The 13,002-nt window shown below is 41.4% G+C and overlaps 1 protein-coding gene across 2 annotated transcripts in view; it reads right to left on the bottom strand.

The window, feature by feature from the left end:
• Ticam2 (TIR domain containing adaptor molecule 2) overlaps positions 1-13,002 on the bottom strand; it is a 48,181-nt gene that overhangs the window by 18,559 nt on the left and 16,620 nt on the right. The window contains exon 1 of one of the 2 annotated variants that reach the window (XM_074056985.1): positions 7,988-11,223. The exons of the other annotated variant lie outside the window; for it this stretch is intronic. The gene's annotated coding sequence lies outside the window, so the exon portion shown is untranslated. Of the gene's footprint in view, positions 1-7,987; positions 11,224-13,002 lie in introns of those variants that run through there. 2 annotated transcript variants of the gene reach the window in all.

Raw genomic sequence — 13,002 nt, forward strand, 5'->3', positions numbered from 1 at the left:
ATCCCCATTCTGTGTTAAAATTATGCTGCATATGTTTGTTTTCCCATATGCTCACTTAAAAATGTGTGTATGTATACACTTATACAAACTTATACGCACACATAATTGTCTGTTTTCCTGTACAATACCAATTCATGAGAGCACTTTTTACCTTAGATGTCTTATAATTTTAAATAAAGTATTTTTATAAATTTTAAATAAAAAAAAACCAAACAAAACAGTAAGTTCACTTCCTTTCTGACTCATACCTGTGTATTAGCACACAAATATGAGGTGTTCACTAGCAGCTTCCTTTAAGACTACAAGTTTCTTCTGTTTCTATTTTACTCTTTTGCTTTTACTTGTACAAAGTGCTTATTTAATAGCCTTTCTAATAGAACATCACCCTGTCCTTTCTCTTCCAAAGATGTAGGTTACAATGGAAAGGAGAAATGATAAATGGTAACTCCTTTTTGTTGCTGTTGTTTGTTTTCTTGAGACAGGGTCTTGCCTCACATGCATGATCTTCCTTCCTTAGTCTCTCAAGTGCTGGCATTACAGACGTGCACCATCACACCTGGCCAAGGAAATGAAAACCATTGTGGTAAGTCTTCAACCATCTATTATGGCTTTAAGTCACTAAAGGTCCATTTAACAACTGTATATCCTGCTCACTCTCACTCGCTCTTGCTCTCTCTCTCCCGGTTTGGTTTTCTTAACTAAAATCTCTTTCTTGGCCTGTTCCTTCAATGTCAAAATGTGTCCATTGCAGCTTCTTCTGGTAATTAGGGGCCAGGTGATCTGACAATACTGCTACTTAGGGCAACTAGAGACGCAGATACACTAGGAACGAGGCTTGCGGCCTGAGAGAACCAGTAATGTAGTGCAGAAGTATGGGGCCCAAATCTGGAAGAGAAACCCGGAGACCACTCTCCCCTTGGGGTATTTTTCAATTCCAGAAAAGGAAAGGCTATGGTGCTCTTTAAGTGGCCACTCATGATTAATGAGTTTTGTGTGAGTCCTGATGTTAGCAGGAATGTGCTTTGGGTTGGGGCCCTGAAGGCTACACAGATAGAATCTTGTTAAAAAATAAAATAAAATAAGACCCAGATCCAGGCATGGTGGCACAAACCTATAATCTCAGCACCAAGAGGACCGACACTGGAGGATTGTGAGTGTGAGGACAGCCTAGGCTATGTAGTGAGTTCAAGGTTGGTTTCAACACAGAGATTTGCAGTCTAACTAGACAGCGGCTCTCAAGTCTGTATAGCATAGAGAACTAGGAAACAAAGATCTGGGAAAGGTCTCTCTTTTTCCTTGCATTTGGTCACAATGCAGTGACTAGAAGCCATTTTGAGAGGCTGCTATCTGAGTCTGAGTCTGTTGCACTAGGAGTCAAAGTTCCCTGCATCCTGTTTCTGGGGACCCACAGCAAGGCCAGGCACTGATTCATCCACTGAGCACTGGCAGCTACAGGGGACTAAGTCAGAGATGCTCCATGTGGTGGGAAGCTCCACAGGGAAGAGGAGATTACTTCCCATCAGGACCTTCAAGCAGGGAAGCTAGCTACCAGAGCTCCCAAGGGAAGGGGCAGTGCATGTGGGGCTAAGTTGTGGGAAGTGGAAGAGTTGGGGATGAGACACACCAGCTTCTGCCTAGACTGTTCACTGCATCCCCACCAGGCTTCTTGCCACCATCAGACATTTGAGGCACTAGGACCCAGCTTTAGTAAGCTTGCAGTCCACTCTATTCAGTGTTGAGAAGCAGCCGCAGGGTCTTATAATTTTAAATAAATAAATATATGCACAAATGCGTGCTTAAATCCACGTCAATACCAAAAGCAGAGTTACACATTTTCCTCTACTGGGTGGCATAGTTCAGGAAACTCAGTTCTACCCCTGGGTTGCTGCCAGCAAGAGCAAAGGCACTCAACCTGCTGAGTTCTCCTCAGTCCAAATGGCAGCTTGACGAGGTGCTTATACTGTGTGCCAAAATTGTGTTTTCAGGTAGCTTTCACGCATCGTGATTAAATACAAGTGACGGTAGCTGGACCTGTCAAAAATGTGATGGATATTTTAGGTTAAAAGTGCCTTCCGGGAAAGAAACAGAGGACACAGAGATCATTAGGCAATTAAGTACTGACTGAATGGTTCTGGTATTAAGAAGGTGTCCTGGATGTCCCTACACCCTCACCCTGGGAGGACTGAGTAACAATTGTGAGAAGTGGAAGAAACTATGGCTTAAAGCCTGTGGTGACTTAAGGAGATCATCCCTCCTTCCCTCTCTCTTTCTTTCCCTTCCTCTCTTTTTTTTTTTAGACAGAATCCCACTTACATAGCCCAAGCTGGCCTCAAACTCAGAATCTTCCTGCTCCAGTGTTTTGAATGCTGGGATTATGGGCATGCTCCTGGTTTAGGAGATTGTTCAAGAATGGGTGAACTCATCTCCATCAGAGACGATGACTACAGACAGGATTCAGTTAGTGTTTCTCATTTCTTCCTCTAGGTTTGGAGCATCCCTGGCTCTGCACACTACTCTGAAAGATTCCAATGGAGGCTGGGCCACAAGGACCAACACAAGTGACAGATACCAAACTGGCCTTGAACAGTTGGCATCTGTTGACCACAGCTTTCCTACTCAGTTAAGTAAATACTATCTGTCTCATAGTGTGTTCTCAATAAGTGCAGGAGAGATGGGTGGACAGACTAACAGGTGGATTAATCAACCTTCAATCTGCTTTGCATCAGATAAACTATCTACCTACAAAGACAGAAACCTGGAAATCATTCTCACATCTTTTCAGCTATTTGAACCAACCCTCCCTGAAACTTCATCTAGTTATTCTGTAATTCCTGCTACTAATTCTGTCTCCTAAATTCTTCCCAAAACTTTTCTATTCCATATTCTCTCATTCCTTATATTATATTATTATATTATTATAAATTCCTATAATATCCAGCTGATCTTATTACCTTCATGTCTCTTCCCCTTTGTATTATCTTCAGAAATATCTTTTTGCAATGGTAAACTGGTCAGTCCTATTTTTCTATTGCTTAATGATCCCCTTGGTAATAATCTGTACCCTCAGGAAAAATTCAATCTTACTGGAATACTATACCTCTCTATTTTATTCCTGACCTCTGATTTTATTCCTCTGCTCCTCCTACCACATTAGTTTTCAGAACTATAATATCCAGCTACTTATAATCCCCCCAAATGTCATACATCTTGCCTCTGTGTTCTACCTGATTAGAATATATTCTTCCCACCATCTACATGAATATCTTCCTTTTTATTTCAAGATATGGGTCAAAGATCTATTTGTCACACAGCAAACTTCTTCCTCTGTATTCCCATAATATCCTGTTCACATCGTATCTCACAACACTCTTAACTTGTCTTCCTTGCTGACCTGGGAGCAAGCTGATACCTCATTTTCCTCGACATCTCCATTATGGTAAATGGCACCATCATTTGCCCAATTAGGACTGAAAACCTGAGGTATCCTTAACAATAGCCTCTTTCTTTCCTACACCTTTTAAGCAGTCACCAAGTCCTGTCTATTCAACCTCTAAAATACCTGTCAAAGCATTCCCCTTTCCCTCTCTACTGTGTTGCCATTCTCAACCGCATTTGTGCCTGGCCTACTTAATTGCCTGCCAACAGGTCTTCAACTCTTTGCCAGTCTTGTCCAATCTCCATCCAGTGGCCACACTAATATTTCTAAGCATATACATTTGATCAAGTTATTCCCATTTACGACCCTGAAATGGCATCATACTGTACTTAAAATCAAATCTCATCACCATGACAAATGATGTCATGCCTGACTTGCCTCCTTCTGCTCTAACCTCATCTCATGCCTCTCTCCCCTTTGCTCCTCCAGCTCCTTGCACATGGGTCTTTCCCTAACTTTTTTTTTTGCACTTTCTCCTACTGGCTTATCTTTCTTCTGTCATAGAATCTATGGAGACGTTTTATTGGCGATTTGAAGAGTGAAATATTTTCTTATAATAAGAGATCTTCTATATAGTATCATAGGCTAGCCAAAATTTTATTGGAGGTAAACAAGTAAAATACTCTAAACAGGAATGGCAACATAAACATTGTCATTTATTCATGTGACTAAATCCTTTTAAATCAGTAAAAGTGTCAGGAACATTGTGAATAATTGTAATGGCATGAGAAAATGCTTTCTTAGTGAAAAGGGACAGACCATAAAATGGTCTGATATACGTTATGATCTCAGCTTCATAAAACAAAATGCAGATAAAATAGACTGGAAAGAAATATATCAAAAAAGTAGCATTGGTTATCTGGAGATGGTATAAAAAATCATTTTCTAGGCCTTTGGTTTTTGAATACAGGTAATGTGCACTTGATGTTCAGAGACTGTCTTCATATAAGCCACATTCCAAATGGTTTTAGCCTATACTTACATTTAACTCTATTCCTTCAGCTTTTTTTATATGAAGATGTTCCAAGAGCATGACCTTTCTAATTGAGCTCCTCCAATAGTCTACATAATTATAAGCCACACAGGACAGAAGGCTCGGAGCAAGCAAAGGTTTATTATTTTAAAACACTGTTTCTGGCAATTTGAAAACAAAAGCGTAAAACTGATCTTCACATCATGGCCATCTTGGGGACCCTGTCCCTTCACTCAGCTGCTAGGAAGCTCTAGGTTGCCCCCTCCAAAAATTATTGCATATTCCTTTTGGTAAACTTAATGATGTATTTCCCATCCTTCTCCCCTACCTTCCTTCCTTCCTCCCTTCCCTGCTTTCTTTTTTACTCCTCCCTTCCACTCTTCCTTCCCTCCTCTTTTCTTCCTTCCCTTTCCTCCTTTTTTGTACCCTCACTGTGTAGCCCAGGCTGGCCTCAAACTCGACACACATGTACCACCACACCCATCTCTTTTGTTCCATTTTCTATATTTAAAAAGGAGAAATGAGAACTGGTATAAAGGGCAGGTCTTCATCAAACCAGGAAGAGATTTTAAGAAACCATAATTTAAAGGCAAACTGTCTATGTTACCAAAATGACACCCAAGAGAAAGAAGTTGTGCAGTTTTGTTTGTTTATTTGGTAGGACTGGGGTTTGAACTCAGAGCCTTATGCTTGCAAAGCAGGTGCTTTACCCCTTGAGTCACACCTCCAGTCTCAACTGTGCATTTTTAACATGAGAGAGTACTAACAACCTACGATGTTTTAAAGGTGTCGTAAGCTTCATGGAATACAGTAGTCCTCCTTATGCACAGTTTTATTTTCCACAGTTTCAGTTACATGTGGTCAACCATAGTCCAAAAATACCGAATAGAAAATTCCAGAAATAACTCATAAGTTTTAAATTGCTGTTGCTCTAGGTAGTACGATTAAATCTTGGTCTGTCCCACTCCACCTACCACAAGAACCATCCCTTTCTCCAGTGTATTCACCCTGTATAAGCTACCTACCCAATTATCACTTAGTAGCTGTCTAGGGTATCAGATCAACTATCCTGGTATTACAGTGCTTGTGTTCAAGTAAACCTTATTTTACCTAACAGGCTCCAAGCACACAGGTAGTGATGCTGACAATTTTATTACAGCATTTTGATATCATTATTCTATTTTGTAATGATTGTTCATTTCTTACTATGCTTAATTTATAAATTAGTTTATCATAGGTATGTATGTGTAGAAAACTTACTTACTATAAATAGTGTCTGGTACACATATTTTTGGGACTTCAGTGGAGGCCTTGGAATGTTTCCCCACAGATAAAGGAGGGCTACTGTACTATAGAGTAGCATCTGCTACTGACCTCACAGGGCCAGTAGCAGAAAGGATCTCATTTCAACGGGACAGTAACTCCTGAGATGGCTCGTGAAGACGGAAGTGAGGGAGTACTGTCCGCCATGGTCTGGCAGGGATGCTCTGCCAGCAAAGGCAACACCAGCAACATTGTGTCACTGCAGTGGAGTGGGCGGGAGGGAAGTTAGGGTATGAGATCACTCAGAGTTTCACAGCCAGTGTAAGAATTTGGTTTTTATGATTCAGATGAGAAGCCACCAAAAGGTGTTTAAGGGAAGTAAAAGTTCTGATATGTCTGAAAAAAAAAATCACTGCTGTTTGGAGAAAGACTTTGGAGGAGTGAGGACAGAAACAGAAACTTCACAATCTTCTATGGCTTAACTTAGAATGGGAGGGACATATGGTCAGATTGGAGATACCCTTTCAAGGTTCAGACCACAGAATTTTCTAGATGATTACATGAGGGGTCTGAACTGAAAAGAGTCAAGAATGATTCTGAGAGTTTCAGCCTACTTGAACAGCGGCAATGTCTACTGAGATAGAAAAGGTAACTGAGGAGGAAGCAGAAGAGAGGTGTGTGTGCTAGCAATAAAATTCTGTTTGTATTTACTAAATTTAAATGCCCTTCGGACTGCCAAGTGGAGATATTGAGTAAAGTCTGGATACACACATGTGGAACACAGAAATAAAGCTAGAGTTAAAAATTGTTATTCATAGCCAGGGAATAATATCTTGGGGTGAGAATCACCCTGGGAGAAAGAGTCTAGAAAGAGAACACAGCCAAGAATTGAGCCATGTGGCATCTTAACAATTTAGTGGTTGAGAAGCCTGTAGTGACAATGAAGGAAAACCTGGACATCAAGAGAAGAAAGATACTGAGGCAGGAGTGACCAACTGTGCCCAATGCTGATGAGTACAGAAGGTAAGAACTGTAAAACACACACTGGACTTCACAAGCCAGTCATGATGACACCACAAATGGTGAGGGATAAGAGGCAAAACCTGAGAACAGAGTGAGGAGAGAAAATGCAAGTGGGATGGAAACTCGGAGGAAGTCTTTTAAGGAGCTTTTTAATAACAGGGAGCACAGAAATGGGGTGGGAATTGAAGGGGACAGAGGGCTGCGGGGTGACTATTTAAAGGTGGTATTGTATTTATTTTATTTTTTGCTATACTGGGGTTTCAGCTCAGGACCTCACTGTTGCCAGGCAGGTGCTCTACCATGTGAGCTACTCCACCAGCCCCTGGTACTGTATTTAGAAGAAGACTTTTGCTAACTGAACGAAATAAAAAAAATACCATGAGGAGCAAATGACAACAGATGAGGTGTAAATCACTCAATAGTATAAATGTGGTTTATACTTCAAGTCCTGTACAGTTGAACAGACCAGTAATATTTATCTTGGTTCAAATGCAAGTGAGTCATTATTCCATGTTTGCTCACTCACCTATGTTCTGATTTAAATGGGCCACACGTGGAGTTGCTTAAGTGTAATTAGGTCCAGCACACTACTTAAAGTGTTAAAGTGGAAGAATCACATTTTTAAAGACTTATTTTTAAAAAAGAAGTTTACTGCTCTGGAAAGCTGGAAAGGTTCTAACTAATTTAACACTGAAAACTAATTCAAATCTGCCAGCCCTAATTAAATATTCTTTTAAATCCAAATTAGCTTTGATGAAGAAGCCAAATAAAACTAAAACCAAAACCCAAACCCTGCACTGGCTGTATGCCTGATCTACGCAGAGCCATTAAGCCATTTAGTCTCTGGGGCTATTTCTAGGGTTCTGAGGTGTCCCACAAATAGCCTTCCAGAAGGAGTTCAAGACCAGCCTGTGCTCCCTGCAAGTCTGAGGTCAACCTGGGCTACGAAGGAAGACCCCGTTAAAAAACAAATAAAAGGAAAGCAAGAAGGAGGGGGGGAAGGAGGAAGAGAAAGGAGAGAGAAACGGAGAGAGAAAAGACAGAAAGGAGACAGGAGAGAAGAGAAAGGAGAGAGGAAAGACAAGAGAGAGGGAGAGAGGGAAACAGAACACAGAGGAAAGGAAAGGAGAGAGAAGAAAGGGGGGGAGAAAAGGGAGGGAGGGGAGGGGAGAGACAGACAGAGAAAAGAAGAGTCTCCTAGTGAAGACGACAACGGAGCAGGGCAGGTGCGCGGATTAATGCGGATTTCCCTTAGCAAGGCCTGGTCCCCGCGCCCCCTTCGCCCCACTCGCCTGTCGGGCCGCCCGGGCTCCGGGCTCCGTCCTCCGTCCTCGTCTCCCCGCGCGGTCCCGGGAGCTGCCTTGGCGGCCGGAGCATGTGATGTCGCCGGGGGTGCCGCTGGCCAGGGCGAGCAGGGAAGTGGCCGTGCGGAACTGTGTCGCGCAAACGTGCGCTCCCGCGCTTCCCTTTTCTCTTTTCTTTCTCATGCTCGCCTAAGTCCCCGGGGCGCGGGAAATCTGGAATGTGTCTGTCCCTCACAGACAGAATGGACTCCACGCCCCAGACGCGCAGGGACTCCGCTGGTCTCCCAGGACCTCGCTTGGGTTCTTCTGTGGCTTTTGGGTTTTGCCTCAGACCATCAACCCCCACTTAGCTCCCTCAAAAGCCATCCTGAGAAGGTTGGCTTTTCTCAGATTCCGTTTCCACAATCAAAACGGATTGGAACTCCACTAGGAGAGAACCACAAAACAAGAAGGGTTTTTATACTTCCTGTAAAGCCAAAAGTTTGCTTACTCAGGCTCCCACCCTAGCCATACCCCACTAACCCAGTTCCTAAGTCTTCCCTCTGTCTCCTTTAATTCTCAGGCAGTTCCTCCTGGCTAAAGGAAACTTATCAAACCTATAGAGCCCCAGGAGAGCAAACTGGGCCTGAAGTTTCATACCCGGCTCTCAGAGGCCCGCTCCTCTCCTCCCAGGCAGCCACATGAGGGACCAGTAACTGTGGACTGGTGGCCAGCAACTCAACAGTGAAGTGCTGCTGTGCAGTCAGAAATACCAAATTAAGCACCATGCAACACAACTCATCACGCCTGACAAGTGTCTGTCCTACTCCATCGCCCACCAATCCTCATCAAACTTTGAGGTAAGCAACAGCCGCCTAGTTACCACATCAGTTGGGGCCTTTGTTGTCCTCACTTTCCCTGGTGGTCTTTCTTCACAACTGACAGCTAACCACTGTCTCCTCAAATACTCTGTTCGCCTGACATTGCCTTTGTGTACTTGGCCTTGTGCTCATTCGTAAGTTCTCTTTCAGTTTTCTCTTCCCTAGGCAATGCTTCAAATCGGTGCTTCTCAAACTTTTTCATTGAAACACCACTAATGATTGAATAAACATGTACTTCCTTATTCACCCCATGAAGGGCCCAGATGAGTGGAAAGTCAGTAATGTTATGGATAAGTCTACTTGAACTGTATTTTTTTTTTGGTGGCACTAGTTGAACTCAGGGCTCTGCACTTGCTAGGCAGGTGTGCTATCCCTTAAGCCACCCTGCCAACACTCCATTTTTCTTTTAATTGCTACAAATTTTGCATTTAAAAAAAATAATATATGCATATGTTGTATGAAGAAAATATGTTAAACTGGTTGTAAATTTAACATTCACCTTCCAAATTCTCAAGAAAATGCACCAATTACTTAGGTGATAAATATTTAGAGCGTCTTCTCTAAGCACTTGGGGTACAGTATGAACAAGACAGGTGTGCTCCCAGTCCTCACAGAGATTTTACAGTATAATTTGGGAGCCAGACAGACACATAAACCAGCAAGACAATTTCAAATGCATGTGGTGTTGAATGAGTGAACACATGTGAGTGTGGAGGAGTGTTAACCGAACTGGAGAAAGCCACAGCTTCTCTGACATGGAAAGTGTTTTTTCCTATGGCTTCACACCTTTGAAACACTAAATGCTGGTGTTTTCAAGGTCTTGCTTCTCTGTCCTCTTCTGCTTATTCTGTTTTCCCCCAGATACTTCACATAGGCCTAGCAGATACACACCACACACACACACACACACACACACACACACACACAAGGATATAAATTACATGAATGTCATTAATGATCTTGAATTGATTGACATATGTAGATTATAGCACCCCAAGTATTTTCAGGATATATATTCAAGTTCACATGAACATTAACAAAATTAGACTATTTTTTACATAACAAGTCACAACAAATTCTGAAAGTTTAAAATAAGTCAGCATGTCTTCTGATTATGTAGGCATTCATCTAAAAATCAAAAGATAACAAGAAAAGCCCCTAAGTGTTTGGAAGTTAAGATACATTTTAAAAATAACCCATAGGTCAAAAAAGCAAATCATAATAGAAATCTTAAGATATTTTGATTTGAATATTATTACAAATACCACATCAAAACTGTGGGACACAGCTAAAGTCATAATTCAAAGATGTCTACTTTTAAATGTACATATTAGAAAACAGCATGAGAATTATCTAAATATTCGTATCAGGAAGTTAGGGGAAAAAACAGGTAATGAATGCAAATAAAGACGTAACAAAAATTAGACCAGAAATTAAAGAAATAGAAAAATACAAGACCAGTTCAATAGGAAAAGGTGATTCATTGAAAAGAAAACCTAGAAAATTAATAAACTGCTGGTGAAACTGTTCAAGACAGAGAAGATACAAATAAAGATATGAGAAAAAAAACCAGACATCACTACAGATCATAAGACATTTTAAAGATGTGCCACACTGAACGACTTTGAATGAATTCTTTATAGGAAATGTGCTGTCTTCTGTGTGTCTCTAGTGCTGGGCATACCAACAATGGGAGACCCTGACTCCTCTGCCCATTTCTCAGGGTAGCGTTTATAATGGGCAACCTTGAGATACCATGTTAAGTTTCCCTCAAGGACAAAAACCTAGCTTTTATTGCTTGTCATAAAGTGGTGGTTTCCTGAGGCTCCCTGTTCCTCAGATGTGACACAAAACCACTGCAGGCATGGCATCCTCTGGGTCATGGGTCTTGTGGGCAAGAGACCAATGAAAACATGCTGATGGTGTTGTGTCAGAGTAATAAAGTCCTCTGTCTCTGATCCAAGAGTTTTGTGTCTTCTGCTAGCAGCCGTAAAATAGGCTAATTTATTAGAGTGTAAGTAGTGTAAAATCAAACCCCACACCTGACAGAAAATGGATGAATGAGACTTTTCAGTGATGGGGATTCCTTCCCCCCAAAACAAATGTAAAACCCCAGAGAACTGTAATTAGTATTTACACTAAGTGGTTCAGTTGGTGCAACAGCATTCCCAGAATGGGCCAACAGTGAAAACCAGGAGCTACAGGAACCAAGCAAACTCGATTTGGAGTAGACAGCAATCAGTTAACTGATAGCTGTCGGTTAAAAACAAACAAACAAACAAAAAAAAACAAATCACAAACCTGGGGGCTGGAGGTGTGGCTCAAGTGGCAGAGTGCCTGTCTATCAAACAAGGAGCCCTGAGTTCAAACCCCAGTACAAAAAAAAAAAAAAAAAAAAGTACCAAATCACAAACCTGGGAGGAAAGAAATGGGCAAAGTGCAAAGCTGTGTTATTCTAGTCCCATGGTTTCACAAGAGGCGAGCCTCAGACCAATTCACTAGCCAAAAATTTAACAGGGAGATGCTGGGAATGAGAGAGCCATTGAGGGTCTAGACAAGCTCTGCACATCTCTCTACCTGACTAGAAACCTACACGTATACACAACTCTCCGTACAACCCTGGGAAGTCTGTGGTCATATGCAGAGAAGATCTGAGAGTTCTGCACATCATTGTCTGCATGAAGACCACATATGTATGCAGGAAAGCCTGAGGGGGGCTGGCAGGAAGTATAAATAGGGCTTTAAACATTCTGACCTTTGTATTTCAGCCCACACAAAGATCCATCAGATGAGTAGAAATTTTTACAGGTTTGGGGTGTTTGAGTATAGCCTTTGACAAATCACTGGCTGACCACTAAGCTACGGTGACATAGGGGTGACCCCTAGGAAGCCAGGTATATGTATCGCACAAATACTCACCAAAAATAATAAAAAGAACTAAATAAAAACAAAGACGTCAGCGACCACATGCAGGATGAGATTGAGTCCAAGAGAGTGACTAAGATGAAATGTGCTAGCAGGCTGCCAGCCAATGAACCATATTGGGGGCCCAGTCTTGGGAGTGTTTAAGGGAGTTCTTTAGAAAAAAGGAATCGTTAACTACACCATTTAAACACATAAGATTCCCAGTGTTTAAATAGCTTTAAAAGCAAACTGACGCTCTTTACTGATTTTCAAATTTTTGGGGGCAGTGTTATGGGATTTGAACTCAAGAGCCTTGAGCTTGCTAGGCAAGCGCTTGACCACTTAAGCCATGCCTCCAGTCCTTTTTGCTGTAGTCTGTTTTTCAGATAGGGTCTTGTGCTTTGTCAGGGGCTGGCCTTATCCTCCTATATTAGCCTTCCAAGTAGCTGAGATTATAGACATGAACCATTATACCCAGCCTGCACACTGACTTGTTCTACAAAATATGACAAAATATTTTAAGTCAAAGATGTATACCATAAACCCTAAGGCAATGCCTGAAATAATAAAGAACTGTAGCTGATAACAGAAAAGGAGATAAAATGGAATTACAAAAATTACTTGATTAGTCCAAAGGAAGAGAAAAATTAGGAAAAGGGGGACGAAGAACAGATATGACAAAGGGAAAACAAAAAGCAAGACAAGACTCAAATACAACCACACCAATAATCATGTTAAACATAAATTGTTTTAAATCCTCCAACTAAAAGGCAGAAGTTACTAGAAAGGACAAAAACTCAAGACCCAGCCTCTGCTACATAGAAGGAATATACCTATGTACCCCATAAATATATGTAATTTTTGTTGATTAAAAATAAAGATTGCCTGCTCAACCCCCAGTACTGCCAAACAAACAAACAAATACAAATGAGTACCGGAAATAAAGAGCAGGACATTGTCACAGAGCTGGCATGTGTTAAGAGGACAAGAGGACAGGAATAATATTGTACTGATAGATCTGAAAATACAGATTAAAATGGAAATCTTAGAAGGAATATTCAATTTACCAATATTACACAAGAAACAAAACACCTGAACCCTATCAATAAAAAGAAACTGAGTCAGCATCTCACAAAGACAACATGAGGCCCCATGCACACTTTACTTATGATTTCTAATAAACATTTAAGAAAGAAGTAATTCATGGGCTGGGATGTGGCTCAAGTGGTAGACAGAGCA

The sequence above is a fragment of the Castor canadensis genome, chromosome 16 (genome assembly GCF_047511655.1).
Source record: "Castor canadensis chromosome 16, mCasCan1.hap1v2, whole genome shotgun sequence".
Taxonomy (NCBI): domain Eukaryota; kingdom Metazoa; phylum Chordata; class Mammalia; order Rodentia; family Castoridae; genus Castor; species Castor canadensis.